The sequence below is a fragment of the Macadamia integrifolia genome, chromosome 4 (genome assembly GCF_013358625.1).
Source record: "Macadamia integrifolia cultivar HAES 741 chromosome 4, SCU_Mint_v3, whole genome shotgun sequence".
NCBI classification, from domain to species: domain Eukaryota; kingdom Viridiplantae; phylum Streptophyta; class Magnoliopsida; order Proteales; family Proteaceae; genus Macadamia; species Macadamia integrifolia.
Window position 1 is genome coordinate 7,167,353 of NC_056560.1, and position 25,727 is coordinate 7,193,079.

The window sequence follows — 25,727 nt, forward strand, 5'->3', positions numbered from 1 at the left end:
TTTTTGGGATATACGATAAATAAATCCTAATGGTGCATTTTTAATGAGCGTCCAACCAGCATTTCTTCTATTCCCCAATGGGGGGTTCCTGTCTCCTCTAAAGTGTTTGGACCGATAATGACTCTCGTTGGGCTTTCTAATCCTTTGGATGCTCACACCCTTCTTGGGCCTCTTCTATTTTGAGCCCGTTGGGAGACCCTGTCTCTTCAAATGATTGGGACCATTTGGGCTTGCGATCATATTCTATTGTGGCTCAACCCCTTCAACGGAGGGGAAGGTAATAATCAAGCGGCTCAAACTTGAGACCTCCTAGAGACCTAGTGAAGGTGGGATTTGCACACCACAATTATACTAACATATTAGGCAGTTGTTGCTAATGTGCTTTGTAAAGCTCATGGCTCGAAGGCTTTGACAAAGTCTCAAAAATCATTGGGAAATTTATATTGATTACCCACAATTGGGTTTCTCTTGAAAAAAATTTCCACTTTATGTTTCAGTTAACAAAAATATACAAAGTCAGATTTTTGGTTTACAAAATTACCCAAATAGTGTTTCTTCCCTCAATCATGTATTTTATTGACAATTTTGCCCTTGACCTCCCCTTCTCCGATCATTACTCCCAGCCCCCTCCCTCTCATCCAACCTCAAACCCACTCCACGCCCGACGATTCAAGATTCTTGTTTTTTTCCTAGAATTGATTGATGGAGTTCAGCAACAAGAACCGTAGGATTCATTTGGAACCAGGGTTAAAATTCCGGCAGATGAAATTTTCCGATCCAATGGTTTTTCCCCCAAATCATCACCATCAATCTCTATTGAGTTTGCCCTCATTGTCCGCTCAAATGTTGGTGACCCTTGCACAAGTATTTCAGCAAGAAATCCCTTCCAGAAATCGAAAAAATCCAATAGCCAACGCTGCAAAATCATCCAAATTCGATGAGGAGTTCGAATCAAAGAGAAGCTTATGAGTTGGAGAATAAACCTCAATTGGACTGCCTTCATTTTGGCTATAACTTTTAGGATTCGATTTCCGATGAATGAGCTCTCCAAGAAAGAACACAGGTGAGGCTCTCCTGTAGTAGTTCAATGATTCCAAGGACCTGCAGAATCTTATCCTTGAGGTCTATTGATACGTTCAACAAAGAAATAATATCGAAATGCTAGCTTGGAGGGTAAACGTCCTAAGAAGAAGAAAATGAGAGGAATTGATTTGATTCATACCTTTTCTTCCTTACCCAGATTACATATATAGGCCTTCCTATAACCGATTATATTCCTTGACAAAATTATTCCCACCCAATCATCGTCTAACAACCTACCATGACATTTAACAGAATTCCCCCTTGCAATTGCATCCTTATGCCACATAATCCTTTAACAATGATGATCGTTTGCTACTCCTCATTATGCATCGTGGCCCAGCCACAAGAAGGGCCCACAAACACCTCTATTGATGAAATGGAAGTGAGGTAGAATTCTATTGGAAATAGAAGGAGAAGAATTCCATAGACACAGGGAAGATGCAATGGCCATCGTGCCCCTCTTGGGGGTGCACGACCCTGTGTCTAGGCACAGGGTCCTCTCTTGGACGGAAAACACTTGCCCTGGTTTCTTATGAAAAATTTCATAGGTTTTGATACTTTGGTGCTGTTGAAGTAGTGTATTGGCATTAACTTTAATGAGTGTACAATGGTGCTCTTATATAGAGATTACAGTTATTGAGTTATAGACATACTCTATGAACACATGTGGGAGACTTATTCCAACTCTACTGTCTCATGAGGTAGTCTTGGACTGCAAGTCAGTCTCTAGAGTTTGTGCTCACTGAAAATGCCTACAATGTAGGAGAGGTTGTTGAGTGTGAGTATGACTCTAGAGGTGGAGTTCCAGTGGGATGCTAACTGTCTGATACACCCCCTCAAGGTGAGGATTTGAAAGGCCGAATCCATAGCTTGTCCCATAGAAAGGAGAACCGTGTAGAGCTGAGAGCTTTGGTAAGGATATTGGCTATCTGGTCATGTGTTGAAATGAACTGCACTTGAAGGTCCTTTGAGGCGATTTTATCACGAACGAAATGGAAGTCAATTTCAACATGCTTGGTATGAGCATGAAAGACTAGATTGACCGAAAGGTAAGTGGCCCCAAAGTTGTCACACCAAAGAATGGGTGCAATGGGAACAGGGATCCCTAATTCCTCAAAGAGAGAGCGAAGCTAAGTGAGTTCGGTGCAGGCATCAGCCACTGCTTTGTACTCAGACTCAGTGGAGGAGCGTGCAACTGTCTTCTGCTTCTTAGAGGCCCATGAGATCAGATTAGGACCCATATAGATGGCATAGCCTCCTGTGGATTTACGATCCGCACTGTCACCAGCCCAGTCAGCATCGGAGAATGCTTATAATTGGAGGGAACTAGATTTAGAGATGAACAACCCATGATCCTTGGTACCTTGGAGATAGCGTAGAAGTCTTCAGAGGGGACATGCATGAACTAGCAGGCACAGTTCACTAAATAAGCCACATCAGGCCTAGTGAGGGTGATGTATTGGAGAGCACCGACAATGGAGCGATACCTGGTGGGATCTGAAAGGACACCCCCTGTGGAAGATGCTGCAAAGGTGGTGGCCATGGGAGTAGTGACTGGCTTACAGTCAGTCATGCCAGCCCTCTATAGGAGATCAGTTATGTACCGGTGTTAAGAGAGGAGGACACCATCAGACCGATATAGGGCTTCAATACCAAGGAAAAACTGAGACAACTAAGATCCTTGATAGAGAATTCTGAAGCAAACTGATGAAGGAGAGTCTGAACATGAGTTGGTTGGTTCCCTGTAACCAAGATGTCATCTACGTAGACAAGGACATATGTGACAACGGAGCCCTGTATGTTGATAAACAGTGATGTGTCGGTTTGGGATGACTAAAAATCTGAGCGAGTGAGGAACTCAGATAATCTGTGAAACCAAACCCTAGGAGCCTGTTTGAGCCTGTAGAGGGACTTGTGGAGGCGACAGACATGATTAGGGCATAGGGCATCTTCAAAACCCTGGGGTTGAGCCATGTAGACTTCCTCAGAGAGAATACCATGCAAGAATGCATTCTGAACATCAAGCTGACAAACATACCATCCGTTAGACATGGCCAAGGAGAGGACCGTCCATATGGTAGTAGGTTTGATGACAGGGTTAAAGGTCTCATGGTAGTCAAGACCAAGTTGTTGATGAAATCCTTTAGCAACTAAACGGGCCTTATATCGTTCAAGGGAGCCATCTTCCTTCCGTTTGATGCGGTACACCCACTTGCAGCCAACCAGATTCATAGTTTCCCTGTAAGGCATAAGGGACCAAGTACCATTACGTAATAAAGCATTAAATTCATCAGACATAGCGGATTGCCAATGAACCTTGTGGGCCTAGGAGAAGCATGTAGGTTTGGTCGGGTCTGGTGAGGTGGTGGTAGAGAGGGTCAGGGGAGCACACCTCTGCTTCTTTCCCCTTCCTTTGTGGTTTGGGTAGACCTAGGTATTGTGGTTTTGTTCGGTTGGTAAGGTGCACCTCAACCCTAATGATCATATCCAAATGGGGTAGTGTGCATTGCATTCCCTCCTACTTTCTTGAGCTCCAAAAAGTGTTTTCCAAGATCCGATGAAATTTTTAGCTCAACTTGGGGTTTAGGTTTTTGGTCGAAGAATCGACATAACTTCCAATTGGCATGGAGAAAAAATGATCGACTAGACCCTAATGAAAGGTCAAGTGACCCTCTACAAACTCCACAAAACAAAATGCGGCCATAGAATCTAAGGTGGTTCAGATCTAAAGTGAAGGACACTTTCTGAACTATCACTAATAGATCCCACTGGTAGATCACCTATCTACTAGTGACATCTATCGGTGGATGATTCGGTAAAATTAAAGCTTCTATTTGTGCGACTAGTCGATCCCACTACTAGGTTAGAGGTGACATCTATTGGAGGATGTTTTGAGTGGCAGAATTGAAATCAGCTACCATTTAGATCATCAATTGATCAGTGATCTACCGATGGCATCTACCAGTGACACCTATTGAACTATAATAAAACCCTTTTCGAAAAAAATTTGCGGACCTTCTTGGGGACCCTTTAAGACACATTTTAGCACTTGTTGTACTTTTAACTAGGCCAGAGATAATTACTTTCGGTGAGTTCTAGCGAGGTTGCTTCATGTGTTCATGTTTGGCAAAATTTCACCAAGTCAGCAGGCAAAGTGAGTGGGTGGTTTTATTTTCCAGAGTGTTTTAAATTGTAGAATTACTACTCAATTTCATACACATTTCTTAAATTAATAACCACATGTATGATTAATTTATTATTGATTTCAACTACTTTCAAATGAAATTGCTACTATGATTGTTGTGTGTGGAAGGGTGGGGTCCGATGCATTAATAGCAAAAATGCATTTAAGACTGCGTTTTAAATGTGTTTCCATTTTTACTGTTTAAAACACGTTTTATCGTATACTATGGAGATCAAGTTTTGAATAAAGAGGTTTTATGTTAAGCAGAACGAAGACAGAATATATGATGTGCCCCTTTAGTCAATCTAGAAGAAGGGAGGGTGTGTGAAGTTAGAGGAACAAGAACTACCCTGAAGGAGCTATTTTAAATACTTGGGATCTATCATTGACAAAGAGGGGGATATAGAGGATGATGTTTCCCATAAGATTAAAGTGGGGTAGATGAAGTGGCGAGGTGCATCGGGAGTGTTATATGACAAAATAATACCTATTAAAAAAACTAAAGGAAAAATTTTACAGGACAGTTATACAACCAGCTATGACGTATGAAGCGAAATGTTGGGCAATTAAGAAGAGTACTTTGAATAAACTAAATGTAGCGGAGATGAGAATGTTGAGAGGTCTATGCAGCAAGAACAATAGAGATAGGGTAAGGAATGAGCGTATTAAAAATGATTTTGGGGTTACACCAATCGAAGACAAACTCTATACGAGCAGATTGAGGTGGGATGGCCATGTCCAACGGAGACATATGGAGGCTCCAGTAAGGAAGAGTGACTAGATTCATTTGGAGGGAGCTAGAAAAGTTAGGGGCAGGCCTAAGATTACTATTAATGAAGTGGTCCGAAAAGATATGCAAAGAGTAGGGCTTGACCCTAGTATGACTTCGGATAGAGTTTCGTGGAGGACAAGGACCCGTGTTGCTGACCCCCTATAGGGAATGTTTCCATGATGCGTGTTTCTATTCTGCCATACCTTCTTCTATTATCCCCATGTTTCTTCCTTTTAACCTATCTTCTATGCTTCTTTACTTTCTATTTTCCATATTGGATCCATGTAGCCGACCCCATTCAGTTGGGATAAGATTATTGTTGTTGTTGTTACTGTATGCTTCCCAAAGATACTTAAAAAAATAGCAAACTTCAAGCATTCCCATTCTCAACACGCTTAAAACACGTTCCCTTTTTTATGGTATTTTTAAAGATTTGATTTTTGAACATAATGTCTACTTAATTGATTATATATCTCTCTCCCAAACTCTGATTGACTTGATTCTTTCACCAACTTGAAGCTAACGTAATGGACTATATTTCTCATGATATTACCTTTAACCCAAATTCAATTCACGGACCCCAAAATTGAGCTATAAACTGACGTATTTGCTGAAAAAAATTTCTAAAGTGATGACTCATAACTCTAACTGAACGTATATCACTTTGAGAGTGTATTGACTATGTTGACAACAATGAACAACACCATAAACTAGTCACATTGCTCAATAAGACTTTGGGCATGTGTAGTGTATGCATTTAGGATTGGTGTTGGATGATATTCAATGATATGTCTTAAAACTTATAATGAGACATGGGATGTATAGGCATTAATGTTAGATATTGTAGTTGTTTTGAACACTAGATGTAGATATTCATATAATAATTCCTTAATTTATATGAGTATACTACTGATTTTTTAGTCTCGTTTGTTTGAAATCTATAAGTTTAAAGCCTCTACCGTCTATTTTTCGATTTTTACTGTTCTCTATTTTTTTGACCATTTATTTGATCATATCATTCGAAAATTTTTACTGTTTAAAACCTGTACCATCTGTTTCATTTTTTTCCATTCCCGTTTTTGCTAACTATGATCCGATGTGGCCAAGGAGGATTCTAGTATCGTGATTGCCTAGTAGCTTTAATTATCATGCGCATTAGATCTAGTCTTGGAAAGGGATTACAGTGTGGCTGAGGTCAATTTTGGGACCCATATTTGCCATACTGAACTGTATATTGCTAGAGCTAAGCTTGAAAATGGGTTACGGTGTGGCCGAGGACGATTTTGGTATTGTATTTGCCATATTAACTATATCATTATGCAAGGTCATGCATATTACATATGATTATGATGAATTTCCCTGTTTTCTGACTCCTTGCCAACAAAGGGATAGGTATTAGATAACCCATAGTGGTAGGTCTCACTTTTGCGGTGCGATGTGATTATTATTGGAGGCAGACCGAGCCCAAGTGATGATAGGAAATTTTGGGACCGTGGCGCCAGGATGAGGTTATCAAGGGTTTGTTAGGCAACTGAGGACATATTTCGGGACTAGGGATACTATTTAATATGTTGCAGTAGAGCTATAACCCGGACATAGTTGTTTGCTAAGTGGATAATAAAATGAATTGCATCGTACACCACATCATGAACTATATGCGTTTGCTTGCATGTTGTCCATCTCTCACTGAGCTTAGTGTAGCTCACACCACGTGCATGTCCCATTTTAGATGATGATGTAGGTACTATGGTACCGATGAGTAGTGACGCTTCACCTTCTATAGCCGAGTACAGTGGGGACTGTGGAATTCAAAGGCCAAGGAGCACGACGAACGTTCTGCGTTTGATGACTGTAATTGCAATATGCCATTGAGTAGGGATTTATGTTGTCCATTATCATTCCTTGTATGTTTTATTATTATACTCGTGAAATATTATGTTGTACACCTTGATACTTTAAACTTTGAGATAAACCTTGTTATTGTATTACCTTTGTCACACTATACTTCTCATTAGTACAAGAATAAATTATTATATTTTTTATTCTGTTGCAATTGATTTTAGTGATTCTTGTTGTGGTTGTGAGTGTAAGGTCTTCTAAGATCCTGGTAGGTCTTATTGGATGATGGTAAGCATCATAGTCACATCTCTGATATCCTAAGGAGTGAGGTGTGACAATATGAATATTATAAACAGATTGCACAAATAATGTTATATAAGGAATGGTGCATGCATAGATAGTGGCATATGAAGAATGATATACACACTGAGAATGCGTAGGATAAAGAATAAGATAAGTGAACCATTTGCAGAGGAAAAGGAACCATGTTGTAGGATTGGCAAGATGCGATGCGCACTCCAACAATATGAGAAGTTTGATGTTTGTCATAGGAAAAATAATGTGTTGTAGGGATACATAAATGTTGACATAATACGTTTAAGAGATCCTTCCTCGTGTGTTGAAGGGGAATTTGTTGGGTTATTCCTCCACACAAGGAATAAAAGTGAGTAACTAAGAAGATAACATTATTGGGTTAAGACGGTTTAGGAAACCATATATAATGTTACACTATGTTACTTTATATATTTATGGGAAAAGGAACTTTGTCTAGTAGTGTAGGGGCTATGCTCAGACATAGAGGGGCCGAAATAACCACTCTCCCCCATCAAAGGTGGAAATGCCCACACTGTTGATGCTTTTAGGTGTGCTCCCATTGGTTCCTATGCTAGTGTAGGAGCCACGCTCCCGTATTGAAACCATTTAGGCAACCACATGCACTATGGATGTCTCCTAGGCATGGAGGAAAATTCTAAAATACCGCTACCTTGTCTCTAATCACATCAAATCTTCCATTGATGTTGGATCTAATAGTTATCTTTGGCTTTATAATTGGCACCCTAATGGGGTTTTAATTGCCAAATATAGTAAAAGAATTAGGTATAATATGGGTTCTCATAGGTTAGCAAAATTGTCTTCTATTCTTCATGATGGTATTTGGAAACTGGGACTAGGTACTTCTAATACCCTGATTGGGATGTGGAACAAATTATCGAGTATTCAGTTGAAACTAGTGTAAGGGACCAACGGGGTTTCATAGACATCTCCTTAAGAAAGTGTTGTATGGGTCCGACGATTTACATTTTCTGGGAGTCACCACTTAGATTAGGGTCTGGGGCTCATTATTAAAAAAATGGAACGACGAGAGATGGTCTCGACAGATGAGAAAATGAAGATAGGAGGAGAGAGAGTGTCTGGTGATCTTGGGGGGAAAGTTTCTGCCGAAGAGGAGGATGAAGATGGAGGTTTGAGACATGCTCTGGATTGAGATCCTGTGATTCCTGAAGAAGATAGAAACCCGGAGGTGGTTGCTCCAAAAAAGTCTTATGTGAAGGCCGTGGGGAATGCTTCCTGGCCTGCCATTGATTCCCTACCTGAATTTTTGGTGCCAAAATTGTTCCTCGACATCCAAAATCCAAGAAAGCTTTCAATGCTTTCCAAATCAAGGTCCATGGTATTGTTTTTATTTTCAAGGTGCAGATATTGGGACATGAGTTTAGATTTAAGATGTTCAATGTGGCCAAAGACCTCCCAGTTCCATCTAGATAAAAGTCTGCTCACGGAAGCAAGCTATGACATTAGATTGCCAGATACTAAAGAAACCCATTTGTTGGAGTAGAAAGGGTAGACTTAGGGTTAGGGATGTAAATAGATAGTCGAAAATTCGTATTCGATTAGTGTTCGTTTCGTTTAGGAGAATCCATATTCAGAAAATCACTATCTGAAAACTATTCGAATCCGTCCGATAACTAATACGCATATAATAATCCCATTTTTTGACTGATTATTATCCAATTTGTTTAGCTATTTGATGGTAATAAAATATCCGTGCCCGTCTAACAGATGAAATGACCTTATTCGAGGGTTAGAGCACAAATTGTAACTCTCTCTCTCTCTCTCTCTCTCTCTCTCTCTCTCTCTCTCTCTCTCTCTCTCCCTTTAAGAAACTATAACTAATAATCCATGTTCCAAAAATTTGAAAAGCTAAAAGCCAAATATATTACTTCTTAAACACATCATTAAGAAACTTAAAAACTTTACAGAAAAAAAAATTAAAAAATAGAAAATAAACAAGAGTAAAGACCTAATCGATCTCTTGAAGAGAGGGTGTGACGGTGGCATCGGAGGCAGGTCAGGAAGCATCTGAAGCCGGGGACTTGATCAGTAATCGTAGAGACGGGAACATCTTTGGAAGACAATGGCCCAGGTGGGTAAGCTGAATCAGAAAGTAACAGAAGGAAGCACGGTACCTCTCTCTCTCTCTCTCTCCCTGTGATCGTTCGAATCGAACAATAACTGGATTATCCGATTAGTGGTCGAATTCGGAATTGAAAGTAATTTTCATCTCCGAACGGATAAACAATTCGAATATGGATATAAATTTTTAAATGGATTCGGAAACAGAATTGTCCTACCCGAACCAAATTCGAACAGTTTACATCTCTACTCAGGGTGAGACATCCAAGCATGTGTTTTTGGATGGGGATCAGAAGAATGGAGCACAATAGGTTAGTGGTCAGACCCTATCGATGCCAATTTGGATAACGATGCATTAGGACACAATGAAAGCCAAAGTAGGTTGGCATAAGCTCTATCCAGGTTTTCTTTAATCAGTTTAGGAGGTTTTTGTTTGTTGGACCAAGTGAAAGGGTTACCTTGAGAGAATATTTGATGGAGGTTATGGCTTGACAAGATGGATTTAAAGCAGCTGATGAGAGAGAATGTTTGAAAGTCCCCTCCCCCCACCCCCCCCAGTGATTTCATTGAAGTCCCCATGATGAGCAAAGGCATTTTGATACTTTTAAGGGTGAGTCAAGTTCAGACCAGCACTCCACTCGTAGATTCAAGTGAGATGGGGCATAAATGCAGATGAGTACCCATTGAACAGGGAGGTCCACAGTTGGTTCAATGACAACAGAAAAGAAACAGGAACCATAATGACAAGAAGAATACTGAATTTTTTTTTTTATTAATAACTATATTCCCCCCTTTTTTTCCTGTACTTCCCTAGTTGTTGATGAAATCGGAGGAGTCGTAATACTTGGACTGACAGTAGGGTTTGAATTCTAAATGGTTTGAGATTTTCGTTTCGCATAGAAAAACAATATCTGGATCTTTGGTCTTCAGCTGTTTATTTAAGCATCCGTTAGTGGTGTTAGAGTGAAGACCTCTAACATTCCAACACATCACATGCATGATTCCACAGGAATAATTTAAAACACTTATGATAAGAAACTTATAAAGTAGATAGCAAGTAAATATAAGGAAAAGAAAGTATTCACAACAGAGATGATGTAGTAGGACGTGATAAAACCGCAAAAGAGGCCTATACAAATCAAACAAATGCTAGCTATCATAGAAAACAAAAGCGCACACAGGAGAAACAGTAACTCGGAACAAACGGTCTCTTCCAATATCTTCTCTCAAGAGCAAACTAGGAGAGAACAATACTTAGTAAAATGCAAAAGAAAACAGATAAAACAGATAAGTAAATTAAGAAAGGATGGAAAGAGAAAATAATTTTTACCCGATCTCGATCGGATTCTCCTGCATTCTCATCCCTTGCGACCACTCACCAACACAAGCCTATTCATGGATTGATGTCTCATCCCGATCAAGGTCACGATCAACAAAAGTATCCCTCCCTTTGAATTTCCCAAAGATTTGGTTAAGGGTTAGGCTAGGGTCTTCAGATTGATTAAGGGCTTCGGAAAGGATCCAGATCCTCTGTTATTCCTTATCCTACAATTCTTGTGTTATTCTAGGTGCAGAAGATGACACGTGGCAAAACTGAGGTGGACGGCTCAGATGAGGAGAGAGAAAATGACCATAAAAGGATCAGTTTTAGCTGAAGAAGACCACCACTCAAACTGGTTTGCCACGAACATAGATCGAACCGACCAGATGCCTTAACCATTGTTCTCATCCCGTATTTGAAAACAAAATAGAGCACCGCTCAGTTCTCTCTCTCTCTCTCTCTCTCTCTCTAACACAGAGAGAATATTCCCCGTGATTGTCCCATATACCAATTAGGAAATTGACTAATACCAATCTCTTATATTTAGTAGTGGATTCCAAATTGGAAACCTGCTCATAGTCTAATTGGAGAAAAGAGTCATTCCCTATTTGGCACACCTCGATGGGAGGATGCACAAATTCTATAAATAGGACTCTAGGTCCTCCTTCTACCCTAACTTGACTCTCATTATTAAAGCAATCACCAAGAGAGCATTAAGGGGAGCTAGTGTGAGAAACCTAGAGAATCTATTGTGTTTGTACTTGTTGCAGTGGAGATTACGTAAAAGATATAATGGCAATGAATTCTTCATATTCGATGGTGAACAGTATGTGTCGTTGTTTCCTTATTGTTTAATTTGTGATTCTATGAATATATGGCAAGATCCTATCATTGTATATGGAAGGAATTACGTCCTTCATTCTTCCATTTAAACTTCTCAAAGATTTGGTTAAGTCTTCAGATTGATTAAGGGCTTCAGAAATCAGGTCACAACTGTTAGTGACCAATGGCTCCTCAATAAGTTCTATTCGTGGCCATTTAAATGATCTAGACCTCGAGGTCCCCTCACCAAAAGGGTTGGTGGTCATGAATAGTTTGGTTTGGGTAGGGTCATGAGGGTTGAAGATGTACTAGATGGTAATGTGGTTTGCTCAATTGAATTGACATAATGGGTTTAGGATGAGTTGGGGTGTTTTGTTTGGTTCACTCAAGGTTGGTGTGGGGGAAGGGAAATTGTGGTTTGAGTGGCATTAGGGTCACAGCTGGGGTCGTTGAAATTTGGTTGGCTGAGGTCACTTGATTAGGACTTCCAAATAAGTCCGCAACAGGAATTAATGGCCCAATAGTAGCTGACTGCAGGAGATCGACAGGAAACACCATTGGTGGAGCAAAGGTAGTTGGGATTTGGGATCCAGAGAGAAGTTTTGCTACAACCAATAAGGGTTCTCCAGATTGGGGACAGGCTGAATAAAATTGGGCATTTCCATGGTAAAGTTGAGTTGATGCATAAACGGGTCGAGATCCATTTGTGAGCAAGAGTTTCCCATATGTGTGTCTGTGATAGGTTGAGGCCCATATTTTGCAACCGATGGCACTGATTGTGAGTGTGATAGAATGCCACCAATTGAAACCATTAATACAGAGCCTGGTAAGAACTGTTAGTGGTACGACAACCTTCATTGGTTACACGATTTAAGCAGCAGTTAAACAAATATCATGTTTAGGTGCGTGGGGAAAAGTAGGACAGAGTTCCAGCCATAGTTATTTAATTTGGATTCAAGAATTATCTGGATGAAGAATTATTTGGATTAATTTGTTTTATTAATTCATCGATTCTGTCAAAATATTGATAAAAAAACGGAGATAATAAAATTCAGGTTCGGATTCGGATTCAAAAATTATTCGTTTATAAAACTAAAAAGTTGACAAAAAATTCGGATTTTATTTTTAATATTTGTAATAATTATTTCATATTATCTATTAATTATCATATGTACACAACATACAAATTATATATTTAGTTCTTTTTTTTTTTTCTAAATTCATTTTCTATTACTCAAATAATTGAATCAAAGAGAGACTAAGAGGGGAGTGAGGACAAATTCAACTAGACTAACATCACTCATCATGTGTGTTCACCTTAAAGACTAGATAGAGAGTAACGACAGTAAGACTTAGTCAAACCAAAATAGGGTGAGAACTTTTTTATTTTTTTACTTTTTTGTAGAAGTGTGAGAAATTACCTCAGGAAAGATAAACTTTATCGGTTTCTATTATAAACAAGAAGAAAAGTAACATTGGTATAATAAATGTATAATAATCACACTATTTCTAAGGCTCATTGACTTATTCAACATAAAGTTTGTTTGTTTTTTTTTTTTTTGATAAAATTCGATTTGGACGAATTATTCGTGAATTTAAAAAAAAAATCTATAGAGTTGAGAATTTTTCAGAATTTTTTGTTTGATTTAGATTCGGACCGAATTATTCGTAAAATTCTATTCAGCCGAATTATTCGGAGAATTACATAACTAGGGTTCCAGCAAATGGGTGATTCGCCTACAGAAATAGCAAAGAGTTTCCAACTCATATTTGAAACTTACAATGATCGATGATCCATCAAGCGATGGAGCACCCTAGAAAGCTCTCAATGGGAAGGTGGTGGAGGTGGAAGGATCAAGATGGGAAGAGGGGGAGGTCGAGGTCATTGAGAGACCACAAAGATTGGAGCCTGAGGAGCGAGGTTGGTTTGGGGTCGGCGGTATTTTCTTGGAAGATAGAGGAGGATGAGTTGAGTGGCACGGTATGTTGAAGGATGGCAGTTTTCTCAAGTATGGTTGTGAAAGAGATGGTGGTTTATCACTGGGTGGTTTCACATAGCGAGGGTGATGGGATTTCTTCATTACCAGAATTAAAAGAAGAGATGAGAAAACATGGGAATATTCAATAAATGTTTGAAATGAAGGTGTGGGTAGGTGTTGGAATAATGCATGGTGGTAGGTTTGGGTTTCTTCACGTGGAAAAATGGGAGAATTGAAAGGGTAAAAGAGGGTAGAACAGATAACAACGATATAGGAAGAAAACAAAAAGTGCATCGAGATTCTACCGTTGATCCAAGGGGAGTGCAGTGATAGAAAATAAACTTGCAATACATCACATGGAGATCGGATAAGCATGCAACAACGAATACATAGTCAGGTTTTAGGCATACCTGAATCCATGGCTAAAGAATTACAACTCCTCGATGTCTTCTGGTATGCTCCTTGTACAACACGATCAATGTTGGTCTGATCTACCCTCTTTTCCTATTGCTTTAGTTCATTAGCCTCACTTAATGGATCAGCGATAACTATATATAGTGGTGAGGGTAGGGACCAACCCTGCAAAGAAATTAGGGTTTCCTCCCCATTAAGGAAACAATACCTTAGGTCCACACATAGTAATAAATATTTCATACTATTAAGATGTGCTAATAGAATCCAATATCTCCATAGAGATCACTTACCAATAATATTGGATTCTTTCTGCTTACTCCATCTATAGTCAACACCAATAAACCGATTTTGAAAACAAATCTTTGACTATGTTAGCCCACCTAATTGGAAATCTTACAATCTCTCACTTGGGCAGCATATGTCACAAGTTTTAGATTTTAAAATTTATTTAAAAAAACTCTTCAGTTTAGATAAACTGAATGTGGCCATAAACAAAACAGTGTCGAATGGAGTGCACCTTAAACCAAATGCCTTGGTCCGAATGAGAATTACAAACACCCAACCGTATTGATCATCAAAGTGCTCATAACATCACCGACTTGGGCTGAACAATATGAAAGTGTGGTATGAAAATAACATGCAATAGTAATCATTATGTCTATTTCCAAATTGATTATGGCTCAAAAACCAAATGAGCCCTATGAGACAGATACCGAAGGTCTCATTAACTACAACCGTCTCCCAAATGCTCAAGCTTCAATCAAAGAAGCTCATTGGGAGGTCTGGATGTCCCAAAACACTAGCACTAGACCTCAATCAAACGAGGCTTTTCTAGCGACTGGATGTGTGTGTATTGACTGGAACCTCAGATACCGAATGAGATCAAACACGTCAAAGTGCTCATAACATCATCGACTTGGGCTGAACAGTATGAAAGTGTGGTATGGAAATAACATGCAATAGTAATCATCATGTCTATTTCCAAATTGATTCTGGCTTAAAAACCAAATGAGCCCTATGAGACAGATACCGAAGGTCTCATTAACTACAAGCGTCTCCCAAACGCTCAAGCTTCAATCAAAGAAGCTCATTGGGACTAGGTCTGGATGTCCCAAAACACTAGCACTAGACCTCAATCAAACGAGGCTTTTCTAGCGACTGGATGTGTGTGTATTGACTGGAACCTCAGATACCGAATGAGATCAATACACCACATATAACCTCAATTTTTTGTAGGAGGCAAATAAATAAGTGTATACACATAAACAAATGGTCATAATAAAAATGCATATATATTCTTGAGAACAATAATAATGCATCGTATATATAAAATAAAACTGAAAATCAAATGCGAACATATTGAGCAAAACTCCCACTAATAAAAAGCATAAAAAGAACTAGTAAGTCCCATATTAGTGACATGCACTTGAAAGACTTTTGGAGTCAAGCCCTTAGTAAGAGGATCTACAGTCATGTTTTCTGTAGCAATCTGTTCTATGGTAATCTGTGACTTTTGAATTTTCTCTCTGACCAAAAATACTTAATGTCAATGTGTTTAGAGCCTGAAATACTTTTACTGTTATGAGAGAAACGAACCACAACGAAGTTGTCACAGAACATTCTCAATGGTTTAGATATAGAGTCAACAATCTATAATAATGTAGTTCTACAGAAATTTATGATTTATGAGTTTACTCCCACTGATCTTTAGATAGACCTATTCGATTCCTCCCATTTTCATAAAGAACCTTAGCTTGAACATAATTAACAATTACTGGCTTAGGAGGCTCATCAATTCAAGATCAAAATATATTATCATAATAGCCAGAGAAATATTAAAGGATTAGTTCCATTCCTTAAAATTAGAATCATTCAAATTTTTTTTAATAGATAATAACTGGGAAGTCAAAGCTGACAAATATAATCATACAATTTACCAAAATATACAATATGCAAGAACAGAAGGCATATTAACATCCCAACAATATAATTAAATTTGACTAATTGGGCTATTAATCAGATTTATCCCAGTATTGTTTTCAATAACTGTAGGAAAACAGAAACTGAGGAAAGATCCGACGTCATTGGGGTCACACCTGTGGTGGTAAGATCGCCCAACACATAGTGAAATCTTTCACATGTAAGGTGAGATGCTCAAAACAACACTACTTTGAAGATTCTGTCACCTGTGGTGGCAAGATAAGAACCTCCAAAGCTATGAAGCCCAAAACGTCACTCTCACACTATCAAGCAAAACCAACCAAATGAAGACTCACCTGTGGTGGCAGGAGCACATCATTCGTCATATTGTCTCCTTGATTGCAATCCATCCCGAATAGCCAATAGTAATTTTACAATCTCAGTAATTACCACATTAAGTAGAAGCGTAATCATTGAAATTATGAAAACATATAGACTTGGATTGCTATCGAATGCCCGTGGGTTTAGATTTTGGGTACAAACAACAGGATAAAATATTTCTATATTTAATTAATAAAAATATTCAACACAAACCCACAAAAGTAATCCATTGTAAACCCCAATAGTCAATATAGTAATACCATAATTTAGCAGTTATCAAAGTGATTATATTCTTAGTATGACCGTTTATACTTCCAGCCATTAGCATAAATAAATAAAAAATCTAAATATGTTATTTTCTATAATGACAACGTGCTAAATATGAAAGTTCATAACATTTATTCATGATAACAAAAAACACATGAAATATGTTATTTTATCCATAATTCATTAGACATACGAAGTTGTATACAAATATGAACTTTCAGCCTAAATGACTTTAATATCTAATACAAATATTAGCCCATAAAGTTTAAGTCAATCACAATAAGGCCTCATAATTTCTGTATGTTAGCAGTTCATTAGTTAATAGGGCACATGAACCAAATAATTCACTAGATCAAAACAACAATAAATCATTAACAAATAAAAGTAATATGGGCTTAGATTCATATCAAGTGTAAACAACTTCATAGGCTTTATATCAATAAGCGATTAAAACTTCAATGGGCTCATTTAAATCATTCGAGTATGATATATCTATTTTATTTCGATGATTTTTTTTAATAAAATTACACATTATCACAAGTTCACATAGGGCATATAAATTCAAAGAAGTATTACGTAAACAATGCACTTGTGATATTTTCAATCATAATGGAGTGTTAAAACACATAATTATGTGTCTCATGATGAAACCTGATGTCACGAACGATAAATATAACATCGAAGAAAACATTGAAATACCCCAGATTGACTTAAAATTCATGAAACAACAAGGGTAGTATACAAAATAAAACATGTGTAAAGCATCTATCACTCTCAATAAAATAATAATTTATTTTTTCACTAATATAAGAGAATAAGACTATATGACCTAATAAAAATATCATTTATAGAAGTCAACATCAGTTTATATTAGAACTAAATCTAACTGTTGGCTTGAATAAACATGACCAAAATAGTCAACTGTATAAACAGATTTCAGAAGCCATTTCAATAAATCAAAATTAAACGATTTCTGATTCCATTTGCATAAACTGTTTATGGTCTATACAATTATTAGATTCCAAAACTAGATTTCATTAAAACTACGATGAAAATAGTTATTAAACCATCAACATGTATAAGCAACGTAGGATGATCTTGTGTCATAACATCTCAAATGTGAGTATATGTATCATCACTAATATTAATCTTCAAGATGTCAACTCTACCCACAACGAATTTTCATTAAGGTCCATTTAAATAAACCATACTAATAACAAAGTTCAACTTGGTGAGATTTACGTGCATTCACTGTAATGACTATATCACTCAAGAGTTATAACTAAAACTACATCATTATTCTTTGGGACATGAATACACTGGTCCTCTCATTTTCTTGTATTAACTGTGAAAAGAGCAATAACTTTTAAGATCCCCTCATCTTTAGGATCAGAAACCTTAGATTACTGTCATTTTCTTTAACTTTGGTGACATCATCTTTAGGCAAATGTCACCTACTATGCTATCCTAACGAAAACCATGAAAAAATAAGATACATCACTTTGGTGGAATCCACCTCACCATTGTTGGGTCTCGATTGACATTGAGAGGGGGGTGAATCAGTGTATCAAATATTTTTTCATTTTTCAGCTATACCCCTGATGTGGCAATCATTATTTGTACTTCAATAGTATAGTTTACTGATGCTACACAGAGCTGCTATGTATACTACTGACCATTCTTACTGTTAAGCGAAACTTACTCACATAACCTATATTGCTGCCGAGAGCTGTCTCATAGACCTTATACGGTAATCACTGTCACATACATACATAGTCGTATACACATCTACACTGCACCACCAAGTGGTCAGGTCTACCAGATGTACACACCCATTCTGCAGTCCAGCACTCCAATCCACAATACAAATACGAACATATACATCCATTACACAAGAAATACATGCTTTGACTAGTTGCCTATATGCATGGAGTAATGTCCACTGTCGGGCTCAGTATTTACTCAATACTAATTATGACTGCACCCACAATCAAGGGAACACATTCTCATTTTCCACCAATGACATACAATAGCTAGGTCTTCACCCTAGTTTTCTCAGAATGATCTGAGAGGCTGCACCCATGGAAAATAGGTTTAGGTAGTTGTAACTACCAAGGAATACATAGCCCCTGTGTCTAGGACCCACTGAACACCAATAAAAAATAAAGTTGGGCTTATAGCAATGCCCTATAGTGAAGCATTCATACATGTAAACTTTTCCCAAATAGACTACAACTATCACTTAAGCATTTTATCAAACATCTTGCCTACAATGATTTATAATAATAGAAATTTGGCAAGAGTGAGGTTACCTTGGCAAGGAGTAACCGTCAGAGATGCAATAATATCGATCTCCACTTGATGCGAACCACAACCACGTTGTCTCGGTGCCGCCAATGCTTCAACCCTGGTTGGCACTTGGGTTTCTGGAAGCAACTCACAATAACCAAATTTTAGGTTCTTCTCCTTCTTCTTTCTTTTCTCCTTGCCTTTACTTTCATGGAGCAACAATGGCATTCACATTCACACACACACTCTTCTCTCTCTCTCTCTCTCTCTCTCTCTCTCTCTCTCTCTCTCTCTACTTCTCCTCTTCTAGTCTTCCTTGTAAATAAAGCTTTAATGGAAAAATAGTTTTCTCAACAAGAACCATCAAACTCCATTAATTGGATTTGAGAAAATCTTTCTTGAGAGGCATTCAAGACACACACAAAGAGAGTGAAAAAAATCTTCTCTATTTTCCTCTTCTTCTCTTCTCTTCCATTTTCTTTTTCTCTCTCTTGGTAACAACCAATAGAGCGTACTACCTTGGTTTCCAGCAGCTTCCTAAGTCTCTAATGGGGGTTATGGATTAAGTGTAAGAGGATGAAAGTCTTTCATTCAAACCCTTAGCCTATCATGAGTTTCAACTCATTTTTCTAACTACCTCAGTAACCCCTCTGGCTGATTTCTTCCCTCTGGTGTGTGGAGCTCGGAGAGATAAAGAATCTCAAAGTTGAATCACCCAAATCGGAGTTAAGATGAGGGAGATATGACCATTTGAAGTTGGACCGACCAAAACACTCAAAATGGAATCTTCGGAGGTTGGCATAGGATACGCCGGCGGCACGCGAATAGTGGCGTAAATCTGACCGTATATCTCATCAAAGGGAATCTCTTAATCTAGACCGTCTGATTAAAATAACAGATAATAAATCTCAGCCACAAGATTTGAATAAGGGAGTCAACTGATGACATCATGCTGATGTCAGCGGTTAGCTGTCACTTTTTGTTATCGATTTTTGATTGGTTATTTTTCTCAGATTTTTCACAAAAATGAAAGGCTTATCAACCATTGGATCTGAATCCTTCAACATTGGCTTTAATCAGATCTCATGAGATCCTTTGGATCGGAATCTTTTTAATACCTTCTATGCACGAGCAAAACACCACAATATACCTTGATAAGGTGTAGCGCCAGAGCTTCAAGGCTTATTCACCTAACCAATTAAATTCCACACGCAAGCATCTATCTCGTCCATTTCAGTGCAAAATCTCAGCAGCCTTTGGATGGGCATCAAGCCTACGTGGTCGAATCTGGACCATCCATTTCACTTCCCTTTACTCCTCTTTATTATAATTAAGCCCCTGCTTCCATATATTTTAGTGCTTAAAGAACCCCTGCAATTCAGACCTTCAAAATATTGAAATTGCACAAAAGCCCTTCAAATTTCAAAAATAAATTCCGAAAAATCCACCCAACACCTAGAGCAATTGATGAATTTTCGGTTTGGATTTTCAAATCGACGTCACAGAAATATATATATAAATTTTTCATACGATATCCGATCAAGATGAAATGAAGTGCGTTGGAACCGTGATTGGATGCTCTATGACTTTCTAGAAGACTCAATCATCTGAATTAGCCATGTAAAAAGATCAAAATGCCCCTAGGATTTTCTAATGACGCATCTTTCTCATACGGAATCGGAACGCGATGAAATCAGAACCATTGAAAAGATCGGATTTTTATCGTATTGTTACATGGAGAACACTTCCTTTAAAAAATTCATCTTCGATACTGAAACTGCCATCGACTACCACAAATGCCGTAACTTCTTCAAGCGGTATCGGAATGCGATAAAATCAGATACACTAGACTAGATAAATTACAATCTATCTTTTTCATGAAGAAATAATCTTCCAAAAATATCATTTTCACTGCCAAAAATATCCCCGAGCATAAATAGGTCAATTTTATCAATTTTGACCTAAAAACCCGCACCACATACTAAGGATGTATCAAACCACTCCATGCATACCAAGTGGCTCTGTTATCTCATTGGTGACACTGGACACTGTCATGTCATAATTTTCATCCACGTCACCCAAACTGGCCACGTCATCATTGCCATGTGACTAGATTTTCAACAAGGACAACCATATACCCTTTCATAGTTCCCTAGAAATACGTTATGCAACTAATCATATACTGAAGCTTACACCCAGTTTAATTCTAATATATTTATTCATCATAGGGTGTTTCAAATATGACATGCAAGCACAAAATGCCATTAATTTTCTACCTTTGTCATTCATAAATAAATTTTCAATATCATGGTAATGATAAACCAATATAGAAACATTCATAAATAGAAATAAAATTTTAAAGTCGTTCTGGAACAAAGACAGAACACTACAAATGTTTCAAAATAGTTATGAATTTCATCCTTCCACTAGTCAAACCATATAAACAGTAAAAAATACATGTGACAAACCAATCAATTTTCATTTAATAAGATAAAACAAATAAACCACATGCCTACGGTCTACAGATCGTTTCTGTTTGGCCTTAAATAGGTAAGATAATAACACATAATGCATTAATAATCTATACTACTTTTACAATTGCATATTATCAATACAGTGAGATGTAGGTGTATGTTAGCATCACATCCATTTACATATGATTTCAAGAACTATATTGCCATAATAACAACCAAAACTCAAAACCAATGGCAACTATCATAATCAGGTTTAAAAATAATAATAAATAATTCCAATAATTAAACCAAACCAGATGATTTCTGACTGAACCTTTATTAACAGTTTAAGTCTTATCTATTTATATGGTTTCACAATTGGGTTTCATTAAAATTGTAAAAGAAATAGTTAATTCACCCCCAGTTTATAAGCCCAAGCTCAAAACAATTTAAAATCAACTTTAAAACTCATTATTTTGGTTTTCAATAAAATCCATTAAATACTATTTTAATGTAAACCCATTACACACTGAATTCCAACCTTCTAATAAAAAACCAAGCCCAAGCTTACCGTGATAACTAAAAAACCCAAATGTGTAAAAAATATGGGTCATTGGGTCGGGTTGAAACCTGACTCAAATAGTTTAGTTCGATTCTAAATCGATTCAATCATGTGTGGCCCCCATCTTGTTTGATCATGGTTCGGTTTGGTTTGGTCCACGATTCAAGTGAACCCCATTATTCTTTTAAATAAATGAAATCTCCAATGGCTCATGACTTAATAGTTTTTAATAGACTTAAAACATTATGAAGTTAAACCCACGACCCTTAAGTATCCAAAATAAATATGACCCCTGTCCTGTGCTGAACATTGAGGCCCAAAACACAATTAACAGTGGGCTTAAAAAAAATAGCTCACTTAAAACGAAAATGGCCCAGATCAAAGGTTTAATAACCCAAAATTTCAAACAATTTAACAACTGATTGGATTTTAAAATACCAAAATCCAAGCCCATATGAATTAATATGAAAAAATTGAAATACTTAAGCCCAATAATTCAAGGTTAAATCCATCAACCAATTGGTGACTCAGTCTAGGGATCAACCTCACGGGTCAACCAAATTTGTCACAGAGTAATGTTATTGTCCTATAGAGATATATCAGAACAATATTCTATGCTTAATATTTCCATGTCATGACAAAATATGACATCATGGGTTGCATAACATTTTTCTATAGTGACTAAACAAAATAGCACAAGAAATAATATGCAATAACAAAATCATATAATACGCTAATGAGTCATAACTAAATCAAAAGTCACGAGAAGTAAAATCATAAATTATTAAACTTATGGTTTTATTATGTACCAAACCAGTTAAGTCTACAATAAACTATTGTATTATAAAATGTCTAAGCCAAAATTAAAACCAATGTTGTTTAGCAAAGTGACCGAGAAATGGCCCATAAAGAAAACCTATTTCATTTTATTTTTATTAACCTTAAGAAAAGGAGGGGAGGGGAGGGGAGGGGAGGGGAGGGGGGGGGGGGAGGATACAAGCATAATAAGATTGAGACTTGAGACATAATAATGATCTGTTAGCCTCAACAACAATAGTATAATAAAATCCTCTTTTAACTTTATTAATTTTTTATATTCTCTTCTTCAAACAGATTTCCACCGCCTTTGCAAGTCGAACCGACACTGCATAAAGCGGCAAAAACAAAGAGTCGATGACCCTTAGAATTTGACGAACAAAGGTTTAGCTCCGGTGAAAAAATCCCCCATAACGGACGTTGGAAAAACGACTCGTTATCCAAAGTATAAGAAGGATAATGTTTGAGGTTTCAGGGGTTGAACGCTGCCGATTCCGACCACTATGAGCTACAACCGATCTGGAAACTTTCCCATTGAAAATACCAATTTGATCCAAGTGACCAATATGTCAGCGTTCAATGCCGGGAATAACAAGACAATAACCCTTAGATCTCAAGAGAGATTCTGACCACCTAATGTTGATGGGCATACCTGCAATTAAACATTTGCAACCATTACTACGAAATACTTTTTTTTTTTATTAATTCCAATCTAATTGATCCCTATGACTTTCTAGAAGCCTAGAGTCAAGGGTACGAAAAGCAATTTTGGAGGATATCAGCCATAGTTATAGTTACGGCCAATGTACACAGTAACCATTATTTTAAATTGAATCAGCTACCAATACAGATAATTAAGTTAAAAAAAATTTACAGCCTATTGTCACCATGAACCCGCTCTAATACCATTGATAGAAAATATACTTGCAATATATCACATGGAGATCAGATAAGTATGTAACAATGAATACATAGCCAGGTTTTTGGCATACCTGAATCCATGGCTAAAGAATTACAACTCCTTAATGTTTTCTGCTATGCTCCTTGTACAACACGATCAATGTTGGTCTGATCCACCCTCTTTTCATTTTGCTTTAGGTCATTAGCCTCACTTAATGGGTCAGTGATAACTATGTATAGGGGTGAGGGTAGGGACTAACCCTGCAAAGAAATTAGAGTTTCCTCCCCATTAAGGAAACAATACCTTAAGTCCACATATGGTAATAAATATTTCATACAATTAAGGTGTGCTAATGGAATCCAATATCTTCATAGAGATCACTTATCAATAATATTGGATTCTTTCTGCTTACTCCATCTGTAGTCAATACCACTAAACCGGTTTTGAAAACAAATCTTTGACTATGTTTACCCACCTAATTTGAAATCTTACATGTGGTGGTTGTTGTTGTTGTTGTTGTTGTTGTTGTATGATTGGACCCGAATCAACACCAGCTCCTCTCCAATGACTTGGGCATCCAACTCCCCTCCAATGGTCAGAGGAGTTGGACATGTATTCTTAGATTCTGGCAAGTTTTGGGATGCTGTGTCCAACTCATCTCAGCCCTTAGATGAGTCGGAAGGTCATTGGTGTTGGAGAAGATCTTTTTCCAATTCAACCTGCCTCTACATCTACCTCTCCCTCTACCTCTACTTTCTCATCTCAATTCTTGATCGACAACTTGAAGGAGAAACCATATTAAGGTGCATCATCATTCTCATTCCCAAAAAGTGATATCAAACTTGATATCCTTTCAAATTTTTACTTCTAAACTTCACAGATTAATTGAGATTGAAAAACATATACCAATGGAACTATGAATGGATAAGGTTTACGTACGAAAACATTTTCATACATTGCTAGATCATAGATTTAAAATCTATTAAATGAAGAGAGGGAAAATTGATTTTAAATCCACGGATCAAGAACATTTTCATACTTCTCCTATGTAAACCTCTCAATGGAGTCCACCAACGTAATTCCAATCCAGAATTTATTTAAGAGGGTCTGAGTGAGATACGGACTCTTGAATGCGTTGGCCACAAATGCCGTATACCCGGACTTCTCAGAATGCGTGGATCCTTCTGCTCCCCTATTTTTTGTGTCTTTGTCTGTCCTTTCACTATTCTCTCTTATTACGTCTGATGTAAAAACTAGCCATCTAATGTAATTGCAAATACCTTATATAGAATCCAATCTCGCTGACTCCAAAATACCAAAATACCTAAACCATTGTCCGTTCTTTTCTAGTCTTCTCCGCCAACACTGGGCCGCTTCGTCTCCGTTACAGGTGAGTTTCCTTGGCTGAAGCTGATCTATCTTTCCAGAGTTCTCATTGATGCTATGAATTGGATCCGACTCCTCTCCAATGCGCTCAACGCTCATGGGACGACTGGGAGAACTGTATTAAGCGGATTAAGGCGTTGGAGAGGATCGTAACGGTTTTAATTAAGTTTCAAATTAATCTTTCTCGCTTTTGTGGGTACAGGTTAAAGATGATAATAGTGGTGAAGGAGTCAACTATGGTGCGTCCCGCACAAGATACACCGCAGAGGAGGCTGTGGAACGCCAGCCTCGATCTGGTGGTATCGAATATGCATACTCCGAGCGTTTATTTCTACAGGCCAAACAATTCTTCCAACTTCTTCGACTCCAATATCCTGAAGGAAGCATTGAGCAAGGCTCTTGTGCCGTTCTACCCAATGGCAGGGAGGTTAGGGAAGGACAAAGATGGTCGTGACGAGATCAACTGTAACGGTGAAGGGGTGTTGTTTGTCGAGGCTGAAACTAGTTCCGATATCGATAGTTTCGGGGATTTTCCGTGGACAATGGAGCTCAAACGGCTTATTCCGGCAGTTGATTATTCAGGCGACCTCTCGTCCTATCCTATCCTCGTGTTACAGGTATTAGTAGTGTTGGTAACTCTTGATTAAACCTAGAGAGTGGGTGAGCTTCTCGTCCGCATGGGACTGATCCACACAAATGGAATCCACCCAAGTAAAATTCATGTTATGGATTCTATCTATGTGGATGAGACTCCTTTTCTTAATTGAAAAAATAATTGGAAAATAAAATAGCAAGTACAAAAATGAGTGATAAACCCCAGTAAAGACCGGTATGATTTAATTCAATATTTTGTTCGTTCGGGTGTCATTGTGTCATTGTGTCATAGCTTTAAAATTTAGATTAGGTTTATCGTTGGATGAACT

At 37.7% G+C, this 25,727-nt stretch overlaps 1 long non-coding RNA gene across 1 annotated transcript; it reads right to left on the minus strand.

Annotated features, from left to right (window-relative positions):
* Positions 1–10,066: 10,066 nt before the first annotated feature.
* LOC122076497 lies at positions 10,067–10,888 on the minus strand. The gene is made up of 2 exons (XR_006139495.1): positions 10,624–10,888; positions 10,067–10,530 (listed from the first exon to the last, which is right to left on the minus strand). It is a non-coding gene; the product is annotated as an uncharacterized LOC122076497 (long non-coding RNA).
* Between the last annotated feature and the right edge of the window lie 14,839 nt (positions 10,889–25,727).